Raw genomic sequence first — 6,584 nt, forward strand, 5'->3', positions numbered from 1 at the left:
ATTCATAATTGACATTTAAGTGTTGGATTGCCATTTTAAAATTGCCCAGAAAACGGAGAAGTTTGGCGTTAGATTCTGCGAGTGCTGCCTCACAAGTTGGTGGAAAAAGGAAACGGATAATTTTTGTACAAAAAAATGTAATATGTAAGCATTTGAGTTGGGAAAGGGAAAAGGTGTAGTGAATTAAAGTTTATGAATACTGCCTCGCTAATATTTGCTTAAACTTCTTGAAAAGTAAAAGCATCAAGCGATCAGTGGTGTGTAGCGTTTACTTTGGCGATATCTCTAGCGTAGTGTTAATGTGCATTGTTTTTTTTGCGAGTCAAAAATTGCCGATTCCGAAGTGCTTTCCATCTGCTATATGCAATTTTGGCAACTAGATGAACGCGCTGCCCTTATTGAAGGATTTGCAAGAGTCGTCACGGGGCCAACTTTAGCTCAACATATTTCTTTAAATATTTGAGAAGTTTACTTCCATAATTCATGCCAGCCAGAATGGGAAATTATGAAAGCGACGGTAAGAGATCAATACCATGCGCCAGTTGTATGGCGGCTATAAAATGGATACCAGTCATATTCATAGCAGCGGTTATTGCGTGGTCCTACTATGCTTATGTGGTGCAGTTGTTTGCTTTCTATTGAAAACACATTTGAGCAAATTGTTTTTCTCATCTTTTATCCTATAATATGTATACTCTTCTTTTGGTCCTATTGGAATACAATATTTACTCCAGTCGGTACAGTGCCATCGAATTGGCGCATACCCGAAACTGACATATAATATTTTTTCCATGCGGATACACAAGAACAGCAAAAACGAATTTTAGAAAATTTTGCTAAAACGCTGCCAGTTACAAATCGCACGCTAAATGGCTCGGTGCGTTTTGTGAAAAATGTAAAATAATCAAACCAGATCGTGCGCATCATTGCAGCGTTTGTGGCGCTTGTGTACTCAAAATGGATCATCATTGTCCGTGGGTGAATAATTGTGTTAACTTTACTAATTACAAATATTTTGTACTTTTTTTTTTTTTGGGCTATGCGTTACTTTATTGTTTGTAAGTGGCCTTAACATCGCTGGAATATTTTATACGTTTTTGGCGGGGCGATTTGGATGGTGGCATGGGACGATTTCACATACTGTTCCTGTTCTTTGTATCACTTATGTTTGCTATAAGTTTGGTGAGCCTTTTCGGTTATCATATATACTTGACGCTTATGAATCGCACTACATTGATGCCTCTTTAAATAATTTCTTATCAGCAATGATGTGATGCAAATAACGCAAATGTTCTAGGTACATCGTCCAATATTTGGCGCCTATTGTTGGTTTCATGTACATACCTCGCTATAATGCGCACTGTATCACAATAAACACCGTAGTGTTTGCTCTCAGGTGTTGCAGCAACACAACAAATAGAACGCAATGCCAATATAGCTAATTGTTGCCGACGTCTGTTTGCATCTTTGGTGTTTTGAAAAATATAACGTTGACTGCGATGTCTGCCTCGTCTCGTTGATGTTCCTGACGATATTGAAATAGGCGACAAAGTACGCGGTTCGTTCGATAATTGCTGTCGAGAAGTAAGCTCTTCGCTATCAGAACTGTCGCTACTAATATATACATCATCTAAATAATTTTGGTGTCCAGGCAAGCGGTCATTCCCGTTTATATATACTGTTGCACCACGTAGAAATCTTAAACCGGGGTTTCGAGACAATATCGCGGTGAACTTGAATCAGCATTTGATGCAGCTGAAGGCCGAACGCCACTGCTTATTGCATATACAAAATTGTAAACATTTGTAGAATTGGTTTCGCGTTCGCGGTTTTGCCGAGATGCTCGATCCTGCAGAGTAACCTCAGCTGCCCAAATATCGGGAACAAATGCAGGCATGGAATTGTGATCATTACCATTATTGCCAGTAGTTGTTGAAGTACTTCTACTACCACTGCTACCTGACGCGCTGCTACTACCGGTTGCTGCATACTGACGAAAGGGCATCACTACCGCAGAGTTAGATGGGCTTGATGGTATTCGGCTTCCTCGTTGCCTACGATTGATATTTATTAAGACATCTTGGGTGGGTTCGCGACTACCTCTAGCAGTTGGATTTGGTTCGCTTTATTGAAAACACCGCTGAATCTAGTACTTAGTACTGTATCTGAATGTGCAGTCATTGTTAGAAGCTCTGATAATGGTTTTGCTATCCTATTCCCACTAGAATAATTTTGGTGATGCGGATAAATCGAACAATTATCAGAGAATCCAAGTAGGCGTACACCTGTAGCATATGGGGAGCAAATAATACGACCGTCGGACGAGAAACATGTTTTTTTTTTTTTTTGAAGGTTTTTTCTTTGTTTAATTCTTTTGCGTAGTATGTCAGCTTCTCTTTTACGTTTACGTCTGACCAGAAGAAAGCTGTTTATGGAGGGTGGTGGCATTACAAAGCACGCTAAACCTGCTGTGGCGTCTGCGGCACGTGTCATTTCACAACCTCTGCCCGCAACTGAATGGGATTTATCTTCTGGACTTGAAGTGAAGGAGGATGATATTTTCGATCAAGAGGTTACCAAAAAGAGCAAACAATATGCTTTAGCCCTTGAGCGGCCGCGTTCTCTATATTTAGCTCATGATGATGAAGTGAAACACGAGTAGAGGATGGGGTGTCGAAAGAAGTTCCGCCTAACGTGTATGTATTTTTTTTATAGTATGAATTTTTGAATTGGTTCTAATTATTTCAAACTTTACCTTTGATTTCGTAGGAGGTGTTAAGCTTCCACACGGAAGATGACTTGACCATGAAACAAGGTGAAATATTGCTCATCAATGATGTCATACAAAAGCACATGACTGGCGGTGGTAAATTGAGCCAATTCAAGAGGATTGGGACTTCTTACAACTTCACGTTGCACTGTACTTTCATAGCGCTGTGAGCTTTCAAAATGCGGTGCCCGTTTCGGTATTAGATTGGTGAGTGTTTTATCAATGTATGTAAATGTAACAAAAAATTTAAAACCATTGGGAATACATACCAGTGAAAAATCTTCCTATCCCTCCATTGCCATAAATTGAAGTGCCATAAATTGAACATTTATGTTCTAACTCAGCATTTCTTTTACATGTGTATACAGAAAATCAGACTAAATATTAATATTCATTTTTGAAAATCAAGTTAATTGATTAACTATGCAAACATGTCAAAATATGCAACTAATGCAATATACCAATCGTCTACAAAATGTTTGACAAGGGCTATTGAGCAGATGATTTAAGTACTCGAACAGCGATTGAAGAGGTGATCGAGGCTGTTTACTGCTGTGAACGTTTTTATCAAACATTCGCCACTTGTATGTATTCACAGTGTTGAAAATCCCCCACACCAGAAAAAAAGGATGTTGACTTCGGATATTAGTTTCTCCTGTAAAAAAAGGAGACCGCATGCGCTTTATGCACCATTGATTGGGTAATTTTTTGAAATGAAAGGTACCGAGCCACTCGCTTCATTAAGCGAACCTCCGTTAGCAACCCCAAGCAATTATTACGCTTTTACACAAGTAGTTAAAATGGATAGCAGCCGTTTCCTCCTTAACCATTAGGGCAATCAAAGTAAACTGCATGCAACTACTCATATGTAGATGTTGTGCCTAATCAAGCAAAGCCGATTATCCTTTGTTGCAAATGCAGCAAAAACTTAAATCTTTATTATTTATGATGTTCTTCTATTTTCGTAAATTATTGCAGATAATTAATTTTTCATTGTCATTTGTTAGATTGACAATAAAATCCGACCCTCAAACACAAAAGAAAACCAGAAATTTCACGTCACGTACTACGCTTTCTAGGCAATACAGCCCAATCTAACATTGAAGATTGGCATAACTTAAGCTTCCTCACCAGTTGATTGCAGTTTTATTATTGATGAAGGGGTAAATGCCAAACTTGTTGGAGGTGAAATTTATACCCTCCAGTACTTCCACTGTTTTTGAAAGTATGTTCAGCGGTAATTATAAAAAGGCAGATGCTAGTGTCAACATACCACTGCCTTTTTGCAAATAATTTGGGTTATACCCAGTAAACGTTCGAAATATGAATCATAAATGAGTACTCAAGAATAATCACATTTAAGGTACATTTTCCTCCCGACGATACATTAGTTTCTTATTCGAAAATACTTTTAAATTTCGAAGTTTGGTTCATATGGGATATCATATATGGGAGATTTGATTGCGGATTCTGTGGCAGATAGTGAATCTGCGTTAGGGTATGTTGGCCCCGTTCTGGGGGACGAGAGCTGGGTTATTGGTTTGTTGGCCCCGTTCGGGGTGAACGAGAGCTGGGCTATTTGTGTGTTGGCCTCGTTCGGGGTGAACGAGAGCTGGGTTATTGGTTTGTTGGCCTCGTTCTGGGTGAACGAGAGCTGGGTTGCTTGGGAATAAGGAATATGGACTATTAAAGTTCATTTTCGTTGTCGTTGGGCGGAAGTAGTACCAGTTTCGCGATTGGTCGGGTAATTTGTCCCTTCATTGTATGAACGTCAACAACACGTACACGGTTATCGGAACCTGGGTGTGTGTTGACGACTCTCCCCATTTTCCACTCGTTCGGTTGTAGATTATCCTCCTTGATGACGACTAGGTCCCCGGGTTTTAAGTTGGATTGTGGATGTTTCCATTTATACCGTTTCTGGATCTCGGTGAGGTATTCCGATTTCCATCTTTTGCAAAAGGTCTGATGAAGGGCTTTCATCTTTTGCCATCGGTTTACAATGGAGGCAGGGTTTTCACTACAGTCGAGTTCAGGTGGAGCTAAAAGATGCCCACCTACGAGAAAATGGCCTGGAGTAAGCGGCTCCAGGTCGGAAGGGTCGTTGGATGAGGGACTTAGAGGTCTCGAGTTGAGGCAGGCCTCAATTCGACATAAGAGGGTTGTAAACTCTTCGAGAGTATATTTATGATCAGACGCGATCTTTTTAAAATGGGTCTTAAAACTTTTTACCCCCGCTTCCCACAAACCTCCCATGTGAGGAGCGCTTGGCGGTATAAAATGCCATTCTATAATGTGATGGCTATATTTAGTCAACGTTCCGTCCCTTGCTTCACGCAGAAATGCTTTAAACTCGGATCGTAAAGATCGAGAAGCTCCGACAAAGTTAGTACCATTGTCGGAGTAAACGTTTTTCGGACAGCCTCGTCTGGATACGAATCTGGCGAAGGCAGCTAGGAAGAGCCCGGTACTAAGGTCGTTTGTCGCTTCTAGATGGATGGCTTTCGTCGAAAAGCAGACAAACAGGCAGACGTATCCTTTCGAAATTCGACATCCCCTCCCTCTGTAGGATTTTATATCGAATGGTCCCGCGAAATCTACCCCAGTGTTAGTGAAGGCCCTAGTAAAGGTGGTGCGCTCTTTCGGAAGGATCCCCATAAGTTGCGTTTGTGTCCGCTTCCTGTAAATAGTGCAGACTTTACAGTTGTGGATAACCGACCTTATCATGACTTTAACGCGTGGGATCCAGTACTGAGTGCGGATATGACGTAGCATCAGCTGGTTCCCTCCATGCAGGGTGGTCTCATGAGAGGATTGGACGATAAGTCTGGATAACCTGCAAGTATAAGGAAGAATAATGGGATGACTTTCATTATGGGACATGTCTTTCGATGCCCCAGTTCGCCCCCCAGTTCGAATGATGCCTTCTTCATCTATATATGGGTTCAGGGGTAGAATCTCACTCTTCCCATTTATTAGATTTCCTGACTTCAAGTTTGCGTACTCTTCTTGATAATGTTGCCTCTGGCATATTGTTATCAATCTTCGCGTTGTTTTTTCTATTTCGTCAGGAGCGATCGAATGAGAATCCCTTTTCAAGGAGGCTTTAATTTTTGGGTGCGTATTCTGGAAAAACCGAAGAATATAGGATATAACCCGCAAAGCCCTTGGTAAATCGGAAAACCTATCCAGAATATCAAAGTTATTTTTCACCAAAGTTGTATGAACTTTCACCCTCTTTTCCTCCATATTCGTATTGTAATCTTCTTCTTGTGTTGGCCAATTTTCGTTGTCTTCTTGTAACCAAGAAGGTCCCTGCCACCACAAAGAATTGTTTATTAGGTCCGAAGCGTAGAGGCCTCTGCTCGCCAAATCTGCAGGATTTGACGCGGAGTCTACGTGCCGCCATACTTTGTCTCCTACTTTATCGATGATTTTAGTTATTCGATGTGCCACGAACGTTGACCACGAACATGGTGGTTTTCGGATCCATGCCAGTACTATAGTCGAATCTGTCCAAAGGGTTACTTTAATGTTTGAAAGTTGCATATTTTCTATGGCCGACTCTATAATTTCTGCAAGTAGGACTGCGCCGCAGAGTTCCAGTCGTGGCAATGATATGGTTTTGACCGGGGCTACTCTCGTTTTGGCCATCAACAGGTTGGTGAAGACTTGATCCTTTGTTTGTACCCTCAGGAAAACAGTGGCGGCATATGCTTTTTCCGAGGCATCGCTGAATCCATGTATTTCGACATTGTCCTTCAATGTGTAGTGAACCCATCGCGGTATGCGTATATCGTTGATCTTTTCGTAG

The 6,584-nt window shown here is 41.1% G+C and overlaps 1 pseudogene; it reads left to right on the top strand.

Moving 5' to 3' along the window:
- Positions 1–483: 483 nt before the first annotated feature.
- On the top strand, positions 484–1,248 carry LOC137234769 (palmitoyltransferase ZDHHC15B-like; annotated as a pseudogene).
- The last annotated feature ends 5,336 nt before the right edge of the window (positions 1,249–6,584 follow it).

Source organism: Eurosta solidaginis, chromosome X (assembly GCF_040869045.1).
Source record: "Eurosta solidaginis isolate ZX-2024a chromosome X, ASM4086904v1, whole genome shotgun sequence".
Classification (NCBI taxonomy): domain Eukaryota; kingdom Metazoa; phylum Arthropoda; class Insecta; order Diptera; family Tephritidae; genus Eurosta; species Eurosta solidaginis.